General features: G+C 38.9%; 1 long non-coding RNA gene across 1 annotated transcript in view; it reads right to left on the reverse strand.

Moving 5' to 3' along the window:
• Positions 1-2,097: 2,097 nt before the first annotated feature.
• LOC121891912 overlaps positions 2,098-13,615 on the reverse strand; it is a 211,536-nt gene continuing 200,018 nt past the window's right edge. Inside the window, exons 7-8 of the long non-coding RNA XR_006094226.1 lie at positions 2,439-2,556; positions 2,098-2,193 (exon numbers count right to left, since the gene is read on the reverse strand). This is a non-coding gene — a long non-coding RNA (uncharacterized LOC121891912). The remainder of the gene's footprint in view (positions 2,194-2,438; positions 2,557-13,615) is intronic.

Genomic DNA, 13,615 nt, shown 5'->3' on the forward strand with positions numbered 1-13,615 from the left:
AAATCTGGAAACTATCATTGGACAAACGCAATGTCAATATTACATTCTGGTTGTTGATTGGTTAGAGACGACGTCCTCCCTTGGAGCGTCATTTTACGTGTCTTGGCCAATCATAGATTAGCGTGAAAAAAATGAAGTATATTAAATTGATGTAAGAGATCCCACCCTGAGGAGGACAGCAGGAGCCCGTCCTCCTCTGCCCCCCACTCCTCCCACTCTCTCCCACTGCCCCCCACCACCACTTCACACACACTGCCTTTCTCCTCCTGCCCTGCAGGTGTTGCTGTTGAAGCATTTTAACCAGAATTTCAATAATGGATTTTTTCCAAAGATGAGAGAAAAAATATTTTATAAATAATATTGAGATTTGGTAATGGTTTATTTCCACCAAATATTCTTTTTTTATATTTTGATCTCCCTCTTGCCTCTCAAAAAATAGAGGAGGAACAACCTCCTCTGCCTCTATGGACCAGCCTCCACTGGTTTATACCTGTTTAAAGACATTCAGCTGCAATGGAGTTATTTCTATCTGTGTAATCCTATTGGTAAATTGGTTTTGGTAAAGATTAGAGGTCATGGTTCAAGAAATCTACTTGGTTAAAAGCGGCACTGCAGTGATTCAGCATGACACGGCCATAAAGTTAGGAAACTTGCTAGACATAGATAAAGCAAACCGAAATTTGTGCAGCAAAGGCCGAGATATCTAGACTTTGAGTTTAGTATGGGTCAAGCTTCCAAAACACCGAGTCCTACACTTCCCATAATGCAACTTGATAGTGTCTCAGAGTGTTTTTCTGCCATGTAAAGACCCACATCGTTCAAACTTTATGTCACCAGTTTGTAGTGCAGGCTTTCTTTTAAAGATGTGTAGACCCCAGTAACCCTAATGACATCATTGAGTACAGTCAGTATTTGTACGACCACAACAGGTCATAAAAAAAAGACAAACATATGTTGTTTTAAGTGCTTGAACAAATGATCAATATTGCCATTTTTCTGGTGAATAACCAAAACTCATTGTCTGAAACGCAAATGATCATATCATTGTTTTGATTATTTCCGTGCTCCCTGTAGGAGCTTCTATTACCGTCATACTTTTAAACATATAGTTGACATGTTAGGGTGCAGACAGATAAGTGATGCATCTTTGCATTTACAAAATCCTCCACAGGTGTCTGTCACTTTGCTCTTTAAAGTCACTTTGGATCTTGCTTTTGACATCCACTGCCCTCGTTCACTTATATTCAATGTGCAATCAGTCCCACATCTAATTCAGAGGCTATTAGGGTAGCCAGCTTCAGTAATGGTGTGGAGCAGAGATAATACACTGATTGAGGCTGAGTGATCCTCATCTCCTCTGTTAGGAACCTTTGCACGCACACATTATTTAAGGTCCGTGCCTAATTACACGTTATGAAAAGACATTAGGGGACACCTACTCAAAGCCGTGAAGCATTAAATGTCAAGTTCATTAAAAATCTGCTGCCGATATTTCAGCCATTTTTTAATAACTGAGTTACGCTTATTTTATCCCCAAAGTTAGCTTTAAAGGTGATTGAAGACACAGAAGTGCACCTAAAATATAGATCTGTATCTATTTATGATATTTGCAGGATGATTTTTTTACCCATTTATGAATCAAATGAGCATTTATGCTACAACCTGAGTTCTTCTGATGTTTGGATTTTTTGCTTTTTGGAAACAAAATCACTGAAATCACTTTAGATTGTAAAAAAAATTCCCAGTGAATTTTTGTTTACTTTACTCATTGACATTCGGTCGAACCGAGGGGCTTCTGGCATGGCCTGACTGAGATATGAATCACTAATGCATTATTCAACGTGGTTAACATTATTAGGGATGGTACGAGACTACTCAAAATACCACAGCAATTTGAGGATGGAGAGGCCGATGTTTTGAAAGGTTTTCTTATCCGAAGTTTAGTTTGGGAAAGTTGAATCCCCTGTGTGCTCTGTCTGAGTCAGAGAGGAGTGAATGAGTGAAGGATGAATAATGCAGGTCAGCATCCTATTGTTTGGTGAAGGCCCTCTGCAGCCCAGGGTGGAGCGCAGGGGACTTTGTGAAATATTGATTCACCACTTAAAAGTTGTTGTGTGGATGTTGCCCAGCTTGTAGGATGTGAATGAAGATTTTCCTTGGCTTTTCCTGTTCTTTTCTGGATGGACTGAAGATCTTGGGGAACATAAAAGACACACTTTGGGTTGAGTGAGCTTCAGGTCTGATTATGGTTACGTTTTTGACCTAAAGATATTCAACATTTCAAAACAAGTCTTAAAGCATGTTAGCCTGGACTATGACTTTGGAAATGTTAAAGAGGACTTATTCCACACATTTCCAGGTCCATATTTTTATTCTGGGGCTCTACTGGAATATCTTTGCATGATTAACAGTTCAAAGAATTCCTTATTTATACTTACTGAACTCACACTGGCCCTCTTTGCAGCCCCTCATGCCCTCCTCACAGTGAGCCCGACCTGTTCTGATTGGTTAGCTCCAGGAAGCTGCCCCTCGACAGACATCCGCCAGCTCAGGAGGCTACATAAACAAACAATAGTGGTAGGATTTCACTTCTTTCTGTTCTTTACTCAAAATGCCAACTTCTCAAATACATCCATACATGTCCAAGCCCAAATCGGATCCAATATATTTGAGTGAAAAATATGAACAGCCTGTGGAATAACCTTACCAACAAAGGCCACAGAATGGAAAGCTATTTGTGTCAATGATCTGATGTCAGTTTGATGGGGAAGTTGAGGAAACTTTGCAAACAGAGTGACAGATGATTGGTGGGAAGAAGCACGGGCCAGGGTCAAGTCTACATCTTCATGTGCCTGTCTAAGTCTAATTCAGTTTAAGGTCCTACACAGAGTTTATCTTACAAATGCTAGGCTTAGTAGGTTGTTTCCAGGTACACCCATTGGTTTGTGGACTGCAGTTTTGAAGCCTCAAGTTTAGTGCCATCGCCATCGCCATTTTCACTGGCACCATGTTTGATATTTGGAGCCAGAAGTGACCATATTTGGATGAGAGGGTGGAGCTGACCATAGCACTAGCTGCTAGCTTGGTTCAGCACAGTGCATTTACAATCTATGGTTAACAATGATAATACTAATACTAATGCTAATTTCTGCTAGCGAAAAACAGGCCTAAAACCATTAAAACAAAATATACTCGCTGGAAAAATTGAACATCCGACTCCTTAGAGGGTCTTTTATTACAACCAAATGCTGAACAAGGAAAATGTTTACTGAGGTAATAAATCAAGTGAGAAGTAGGGTCATTTTCTCATCAGCATCCATATAATCAGACTTCTTTGTGTAGCCAGTGGAGTTGCCCCCTGATGGCCATTAGAAAGAATGCAGGTTTAAGGCACTTCCACATTGGCTTCACTTTTCAGACTGGGAGCTACCTGTTTGGATACACATAATACCTGTAATAGATGTGGCTCATCACCGGCAGATCATATTCATATGTTTTTTTTGTCCAAAACTAGCCAAGCCCTGGTCTTGCTTCTTTAATATGTTAGGAGAAGCCCTCTATATTACACTAGAACCCTGCCCCTTGATAACCATCTTTGGGGTACCCCTTGTACCCACCAGCCTCACTAAGAAACATTCTGATGTTGTTGCTTTTGCCTCATTCATAGCCCGCAGATGTATCCTATTACAGTGGAAAAGCCCAAATCCACCTTTTGTCTGTGTGTTTTATTTATTCTTTTTATATGTGTGTATCTTTCTGTTTTGTTTTTTTTCTGAGAGTTTGGAGTGGGTGGGGGGTCTGTTCTGTTACACCAAAAAAAAAAAAAAAAAAGGGACACAATTTTGGAACACAGTTTTGCATTCTGTATTTGATATTTGCATGACACCAGTTTCCAATAAAAACATTTTAAAAAAACAACAACAACAACAAAAACTTTGCAAACAGAGCGTTCAGTGCACACTGAAGCCCTGGCTTTTGACTTGCAGGGAGCATTATAGATACAGCACGTTCACTTCAAGTTTTGGAACTTTGACCATGTTTAACATAGACATCCTACATCATAACAGTATATAAATGACAAAAAAATCACATAAAGCATATGTCCACTTTAAATGTAACAGATGAAACTAATTTAATACTTGACTTTCTGCCTCTTCCAGTCTCTGTCCTGCATTTAAACAGGGGCAGATTTAGTATAATTGCTTCATGGCACAAGCAGATGAGCTACTAATTGGATCTTGTGGTGAGTTTGTTTTTGTTGACTGCTGTTCTCAAGGTCAATGGTATAATTTGAACCTCAACTTTTAAGAAAACAAGGACAAAAAGTTCTTTAAGTGCAGCAAAAAAAATAATTTGATCATCTACAATTCCATGACAGCTGGGCAAACTCCATCTGCTGACGAAGATCATGTGATATGACTGTGAGCTCCAGAACAGCTACTGAATGGATCTTGTGGTGAGTTTGTTTTTTCAATCTCAGTTGTTCATCAGGTAATTTTACAAAAACACATTACAGGGGACAGTGACTGTATAAACAGTGAAGTGTGAGGGAGAAATTAAAACTGTATTTAGTTTCTATTGGAACACTTTGCGGGAACTCTCATACATAAACTGTGGCAGTAATAGTTTGATCAGTTTGGTTTTTGTCTCAAGTTGCACAAACTTGTGGACTTTAATAAGGTTACCCAAACTGGTGTATCAGATTTGATTCATTGAAATGTTATGGTAGGGACATAGATAAGTCAGAAACACAATATTGAGGTTGAATGATTATTCTTTACCTTGGAAACAGTCCACTTGATTTGAAAACTCTGGAAAAAATCGTAGTTTACAAAACTAAACCACATCTCTAAGCCTGAATTTGGTTTGATTATTGCCTTGCTAGAGCAGTTGTGCGACAAAACAGTGGTTCTCTTGCAGTCCACAGATGGACTTTCCCCTCTGGGTGAGCTAACAGGCGAGTCTTTCCCATGGGTGAGCACAAACATCAAGTGGCCCAGATCTCTCCAGGAAGAGCAGGAGGAGGCAAAAGGAGGAGTAGTAAGGGAATGACAGATGACAGTGCAAGAGGGAAGAGGGGGAGAAAACGTGAGAAGAGGAGAGAGGAAGCGATTGTGTAGAGGAAGTGAGAGGCTGGGGGTTAAAAAGGAAGAAACGACAGAACAGGAGGTGAAGAGAGGAGATGTGATGGCAGTGCTATAATTATAGGATATAAGAACCTGGCTGTCACTTCTGCTCCTCTTTTAGTATGCCACTACTAACTCTGCTACACTTCCTCTCTCCTCCTCAGCACGTTCTCTTCTTTTATGGATGCTTTTCAATATCCTGGTCAGACTTTCTGCCTCTAAAGACAGATATTTTAAAATTATTTGGAAGTTATTTTGTGGAAAATGTTGCATATTGTACACGTTCTCACTTTTCTTCTCCTACTTCTACACCCTTTCATTGTCTTAGTCTGTGATGGTGGAAACTTTGACATATTCTGCTGTCATGAGCTTGAAAAATGTTCAGAAATAGTTTAATTCCATAATGCTAACGAGCATAAAGAGACTGATAACAAAGCCACTTATTGCTGTACCCATCAACTAAGCGTATGGCTCATACTTATCTTCGCTGCACGCCTCTATTTCTGCCACTGAGTACCGTCCTCCCCCATGTCATCCTCATCTACATGTACGTCTGCCAATTCCTCCCACTCCCCAGCATATCAGACAAATCAAGCGCCGCACAACATTAGCAGTTAACATTCCAGCGACACGATTGCTGAATTCTCTGCTGGTTTCCGAGGGAAGTGGTCTGCTTTTGCTTTTCATCAGAGGGGAAACTTACTGACATTTTCATTGTGTCACAGCACAGCCAGTCTGGTGTTTATGAAGCCTGAGGAAACTGTACAAAAATGTACATGCCTGCAGTAAAAAATTGCGAAAATGTATTTAACCGATTTCTATGCACAGTGTAGTGTATGCATGATTCCATTTTTACAGCAGGAAATGAGTCTGGCAGAAAGGTGCAGAATTACCCATTCTGTACACAGCGGGCATATTAATGTTTCATTGTTGAGCAGTCTGTCGTCTGCTCTCTACTTTTTCCATCTTCTTTTCTCCATCTTTTCCTTCACTTTTCCATTTGATTTTTCTTTCTTTCTCTGTCTCCTTTCTCACTGGAAGGAAGAAAAGAATTCCTCATGAATTACTTAACTGTTCGGCATAGAAGCCACAGAAGCTTGTAATCTACCGTATAGCTTTTTGGTTATGGCACGTCTAACTTGTCATGGGGTATTCCCCTCTGGGATATGATCTCTTTTATGATCCTTTGCTGTGTTATTTTTAGTCCCGGGAGTGGCTGTAGATATGGCAATGTCAGTCAGCCAGACTGTCTTTGGTCTATGCTGAAATATTCCAACAGCTAATGTATGTATGTATTATCATGAAATGCTACAGACATTCATTATCACCAGAGGAGGAACCATTAACACTTTAGAAATCCTCTGACCTTCCAGTTCCAGTTCCACCAACAGGCCGCCCAGTATCCAGAGGTATTACATTCATATTGGGTGAACCTGCAGCACACAATTCACGTGCAATGCCAAAATTTGCACCATGCAGGAGGTAATTTTCCTTTATTCAGCAAAGCAAAGGTTATGAATATTAGGGTCACATGCAAGAGACCAGAATTTCTGTCCATTCCCAGTCTAACGCCTCATGTTCATTTTTTTATTTAACTGTAACCATCTTCTTTACCTTACCTTAACCCAGTGTTTTAAAATACAAACTTTAACCATAGTTTATTTGTCATAACCATAACCAAAAGAAATTAAAAAAGCTGCCATTTAATGTGTTTTTGCATAATAGTCCAATTTCAATGTTTTCTTTTGTGATAATGTCGAAAATTCCTGTTATACACTTCAGTCAAAACAAATTTAGCAAACTCCTGTACTTTAAAATATTACTAACTGTAACATGCTAACATGTTGCATACTGTCCAAAGTACAGTTTGTCCCAGAGAGACACTAGCGTGGAAAAAGCCTTTTTGGTTTTGTGGAGCGCATCAGTGTCTTTCATTTTCATAGAAACTTTGCATGCCGCACATCGCCAATCACTCTTTAGGGGCTTCCTGCAAACTGTCTTACCCTGCTGGAATCCATATCCTCTGCAAAGAAACAACCTATAACGATGAAAGGACTTTGGTTTATGTTTCTCATAAAAATAAGACCACATTTCCAATAAATGCTATTCTTGTGCACAGTGTCCCCTGTCCTGCTTTTGGTTTAAATAGCCAGAACGAGGACTATAGATGACAAGAGCCCTTGGCGGTGGATATCAGACAAAGTCAGCTAATGTGAAGCTGAAACTCTGCAGTTAGAGAAATGCAGTGGGAATCAAATAATTTATTACCCATATAATAAAACATCAATCATAAAGTAATCTCTTTTGAACCATAAATGGATCCAGCAGATTTCAGCTATGGGACTAATAGCTGCAAAAATGTCATTTGTTTACAGCACTTTTACAAATACATCAGAATTACTGTCTTGGCATTAAAATGCTGCACACAGCACAATAAAAATCACAATCGATGTTGACAGTTTATTTTTTGTCAATGAGACAAAGAGAGAGCAGAGGGAGCTGTGGACTTCTGCAGTTCAACAGCACAGACGCAGATTACAGAAGACTGTAAATATTGGTAAGATGTCCTCAAATGCAGCCTGTGGGTTGCTCTCACCTTTTTATTCATTTTCAAGAAGCATCTAACCTCACACCTCTTCTTGTATTCTCTTTCAGATCTTTATAGAACAAAAAACCTGCCTGGCCTTGGATAGTAGATCTCAAAAGAACCAGCAGGATAAAGTGCTGACTGCACTTCCTCATACCTGAATTAAGCAGCTTATAAGGAATTGAAGGTGTCTTCAAGGCTGATGACATGGTGTTTATGGTCACACAGGCTTTTGAAACATTTCGTTTCCATATTCCTGTGAACAACATATCATCCTTGGATGAATGACAGGAAATCAGAGCCGTTTTAAGTGTGCCGTCCTACTGTAGCAAGGCCAGGCTTGCTAAAGGCACACTCAGTATTCAGATTCTTTTCTCTGTGCCCCAAGTTGCTTTTAGAAAAACCCAGCCTGTAATACCTTAAGAACATTACAAGAACACTGCTGCATTATTTATTCCCCTTATGCATCAAAGCAAAAGCTGTGTGATCAATGTGGAATAAAATCATACTCTCCTTCTTTTTTACAGTTTTGCCAGAAGTAGTCCAGTTAAAATTCTTTATGTCCTCAGTGAGTTGAAATATTCAGTGAGTGGTTTGAGAAGGGTGTGTCGGTCCACATCTGTGGTCTTTCACTAAGTCAGAAATGACTGCATCAGCATCCAGACCTTTCCATTTCCCTGATAGTGTGCAACCGTCTTATTGTTTTCACCATGACCGCAATCGTATGACGGTTTAGCTCTGAATATGTCAAACAGTGTTTGTCAATTGCTGATGGAAATCCAAAGTGATCATTTGGTCAATGCGCCTCTAGAAGGTAAATCCAAAGATCTTAAGTCACATCTGCTATCAATTTGTGTCTGACGCGCTATTTCCCAAGACCTCAGTTTGCTGCGTCATTCTGTATCTGTTTAAAGTACTAACAATGAATGAGAAACTGTCTTTGTGGACTCCCACAGAGTATGCAATTTCATGCAAATTAGTGTTTTTTCAGTGATAGTTCAAGCTTTTACTTAACCAAATTATACATATGCTGATAAAAAAAACCCATCTTGGATAGAATTACAGTGAATGTTTTCCTCTTCTCTAGATTGAAGCCGACTACTGAGTTAATGTTATCGACACAGTAGACATACTGTATGTTACATTCTTTACCATATTTAGGTTGCAGTACTGTATGCAATGATTTTGTCAGCCTTGAGAAAAAAATAGCAAAACAGATTTTATTCATCTGCGGTTGTGTGAATCAATTAATCAGAGTTGCTCCGGTGATGAAAAGGGCAGTCATGTTTCAAATTTTAAGTCATTTCACACTCATCATGCTGGTCACGCCACACTGTTAACTTCCAGGCCACCTCTACCGAATGTCCTGGTAAATATCTTCTCATGCTTTATGAGTTTAAGAGACGTACTAACCAGACAGGGTTTGCCAAAAGTTGACATCTGAAATCCAGCGGTATCCTCCTCATCGCTTCATGTGCAGACACAAGATGACTACTGGAAAGTTGGAGCACAAGAAAACTCTATGGCTTTAGACTTGCCAGAAAACCGCTCGAGATAGCCACAAGCTCCTTGAAATACAGTGGAAAAAGTGACTAAGGTGATGTATGTGTGTGTGTGTGCTGTGAGTCTTGCCCAAACAACCAAATTTCTCAATCCCATATTAGGATGAGTCCCAGGATAGGATTAAGAGCTCATGGAAGGTCTGGTCAGATCACCAATAGAAAGATTAATTGAAGGATTTCGCCTTTTGTTTATTCTGGAATTTGTTTTTTAAATTTTTCCTCATCTTTCAGAAATCGATTTTCCACCAAATCTTATAAAAAAGTAGTTGAGAGAAAAAGCTTTGCATGACATCCCTGCATTGTGGGTCCACATGCTTCAGAGGAGCAGAGACACATGGCATTTTGCTGGTTAGTGTAACAAACAGATGTTTTGCCTCTTTACAAACAGATCCGAACATCAATTCCACATTTACTTCAAACGGGCCGCATCTGCCTGCCTCTGTCCTGTGGCATGCAAACATGCCCTTGCACTGTATATGTGTGTCATCTTCATCAGCGGTGAAAAACAGCCTATCGTACTGCACCTGCCCCTGAGAAAGTGCAACGTGTTTGGGGGGGCACCATCTGCCAAAAACATTTCCATACTGGAGGAAACAGCACAAAATATAAGCTCATTAAATCAACCCTTGCAAGAGGATTTTCGGCAAAGTTTGTAACGGAGCTAATTTTAGGACAGGTTTGCATAAATTGCCCTTTGCATGACCTGGGAGACATGTTTTAATATATTTTTTAGGTATTTCAAATGATTTAGAATTCATCTACTTACAGCTGATGGTGTGAATCTTGAGTTCAGGAGAAGTATGTTCAGAGCAATCGAACCTCTTAAGGTCAGTGTATTCAGCAGAACAAATAACCACACTGAGAGAGAACATCAAGTCAGCTTTAAAGCTACAGCAATCAATATTTTTAGATAAACAATGAATCAGATAACAGTTTGTTGAATGTTTGATTTTGAAACATTCAACAGATCCATAGTGAATTATAACCCGACTTTGCAGTTCTACAAAGCTTTTTAGCCTCTTTAGCTCATTGTTTTGGTTTTTGGCATCTGGGGAGAAGTAAAAAGGAAGTGAATATTGGACAGCCTAAAAAGTCTGCTAGGTGTGTAAATAGGTAATAGGCTTGGTCATAATGTTTTATGGCGATGATATGTCACATATTTTCAAATTTTTCAACCTCTGCCAATGTGGCTAAAAGATCTTTAAAATATACCTCAAAACATTATGATTCATGGGCTGAAAGTGAACGTATTTGACACTTAAGTGGCAGCTGTGCATTGTGCTTGGAAGACTGAACCTAAAATGAGCCATGAAACTTACAGTACAGCAGAATATTTCCTCATGTGTTCCACTGTTATGTGCGCCAGAAACGGTCTATTACATTTAAAAAGCTCCCGCACGTCTATCATGCTTAGCAGAAGTCACACACTACACATCAACTAAAGCTATTTATTTGCTTTATAATTTCTGGTTCATTTAGAATTAGGCAGTAAACTTTAACAGAGCGAATATCAAATTGTAAAAAAAAAGTTTTTTTCAGTAGGATTAGGACCAAAGAAAATTCACCATGAATATGCCCTTGGCACACTGAATTGAAATAAAGTGGGTAAGACAACTCAATTTTCTATTTTCACTACACAGGAGTGAAGATAGGTGGAAAATCAAGGTAGAGTGAGAATTTTAATCTATTTGAGTGCAAGGTCTGCACATTAGTAGCTCGGCCCTACAAATGCTTAAAGTGCCTTTTAAAGGAAAAAGATGGCACTTCTCTGTAAGCTCCGAGTTGTGATCATGTATATATAATGTGAGCATTATAATGAGTCATTGATGTGGCTGAAAGCACTACAATCTCTGATTTATTCACACTTTCTCAGTGATAAAAATTTCAACCAAACTCTTTTCATTCTCAAAAAAAAAAAAAAAAAAAAAAAAAAGACAAACACTCACTTTCCCAGCTGTGCTCTTCACACTTAAGGGTTTCGACCTGTTGACAGTCAACATTTCTCACCTGGTGAGAAACAAGTCATACAAGCTCCAAACAGAATATAAGTGTTGTATACCCACCCGGTGAAACCTTTAAGTTTGTTCAGTGGTAGCACCGCTCGCCAAATGAAAAGAAAAAAAAAAAAAAAGCGCTGAAAAAGTGTTTAAGATTTCATGTGGCTTTTGAGAGCTTTTCATTCCCTCTTGAAGCGTGATTTTTCCGATTCATCTGCCAGACCTTAATGCTTCCTAAGAGCCAAAGGCTGCATTGTTCAGAGGACCTGCTTGGAAAAGGTAAAAATATAGACTTATACAGATGTAGAAATACAGTATGGGAATCAGAGAGCATGAAATATACATGCAGGGAAGTGGATGCTGTGGTTTGCCTTTTTATTTGAAAAGCTCTCAACATGATCTCAATTGGGAATTTAGAGGCAGATGATAAAGCAAATATAGAAATGCTATTTTATGCTACGGGATAACAGAACACCTATGCTCTCATTTTTAATTCACTACAGAAACAAAGGGTCGACTGTTCAGTGCGGTGCTATTTCTACAGACTTGGAACATGTTAAAGGACTGTTATATAGTATATCACAATTGCGTGGGTTAAAAAAAAAGGAAAATAAAAATGATGATTATAAACTGTATGTAAATATTCTCATTTTTTTAAACAGAAATCTCTGAGCTAATCCTGCATTTTAAGTTTAAAATAAACCTCCCAAATGCTGGCTAATGAGAAAAAATGAATGCTATAATTTTGAATAATGAATTGAAATTTTAATGAAGTCTTCACAAGTGACCTCCCAGTGCACTGCAACATTACAAGAAATCACAAACCTATAAAAACACACTCACATCCACTATATGTACTGTACGTTTGTAAAGCGGTGCGACCAACTGTGCGCTAAAAGCAGGTGAGGAGATACATAATTCAAGACATGCAATGGAAAACAGATGTTGGTATACTGCAAGGTTGGGAGACCAATAATCTACTCAACATGACTCGCATGTGTCAACAGTGCCACACATGTGCTGTACATAAACTCATGCAGGCAGGGAAATAAGTATATGCTAATGGAATGTGCAGCAACAACCACAAGACCACAAATGAAATAATTTCAGTTTTGTTTTAATAGCTGACCACACATACAAGAACTACTCAACCACCCACCCACACACACACACACACTCAACTTTCTGTTTCTCTGTGTGGGTGCTTGTTGTGTTTTTGACCTTAAAACCTTTCTCTTTACTGCCGTAGGGAACAGTCCTCTAGACGCTGACCTTCTACTGGTGGCTGCATGACCAATGTATCCTTAAACCACCTTTATGGACTTAATCTAGTGTGTGTGTGTGTGTGTGTGTGCGTGTGTGTGTATATGTGTGTGTAAGGCATGTGGGCAGGGATTTCTGGCTGGATTATGCTGAATACATGAGCAGCTCAGATATTTTTTTTTTTACCCTTGTTGATTTATGTCTAAGCTTTTTGATTGTTATTACCACATATTTCCATGCAGTTTGGTGGTCATGTTGGTCTCGTTCCTCGTTCCCACATTTTCATCTTTTTTTCTTTTTGCAGGTTGGGCTCTAAATTTAACTTTACATGATATGAATGATGTCTTTTGGGTAACGGCTATTTGGACAGTTGTTCAACGTTGGCAGAGCTTCATATAAAAACTTTACAATACCGTTAATGTCACACATGTGTCCAAGATGAAGTGTGGGCCTTGTAAATCACAGATAGATTGTCTCCTGGTGTGCCATGGATTGATCCCAAATGTGCCTTCACATTCTGTTCCAGAGTAAGGGTAGACCACTTTATCAGGCTGATAGAAAATATTCACATCTGATATGATGGATGGTGTGCAGATTAGTTGCATATATACTGGTTAAAGAATATAAATCTACACGTTTGTCAGTGATAAGTGCTTCTAATTTGTAATCTTGATCAGATCCTGGGTTTCATTGGAACATTTCATGTTGTAAAATTTAAAGATGCAGTAAAATATATGATTTTCTGCTAATTAAATATTGGCGCTGGCCTCGAAAAACCTATTTCAATCAAAATCCACTTTAGATAAAAGTAAATTAGATGTATATTGTTTGACTTATATAGTTCTTTGTCTAATGTCTTCAATTAAAGAGTTATAAATTACCCACAAATTTTACATTTATACTATGAGCAGTGTTCTTTAGTCTAGGTCGTGGTTCTTGCTAATTAACCTCGTTACACTTTGAACTGTCCTATGGGATCCCTCAGCCATCTATGAGCCACAGCCAGTGTGCTAATAAGCCTGAGAGAAAATCCCAAAGAGAAGCGACCATTTTGGGAGCAACATCATCAGTTAAACGCTG

Source organism: Thunnus maccoyii, chromosome 24 (assembly GCF_910596095.1).
Source record: "Thunnus maccoyii chromosome 24, fThuMac1.1, whole genome shotgun sequence".
Classification (NCBI taxonomy): Eukaryota; Metazoa; Chordata; class Actinopteri; order Scombriformes; family Scombridae; genus Thunnus; species Thunnus maccoyii.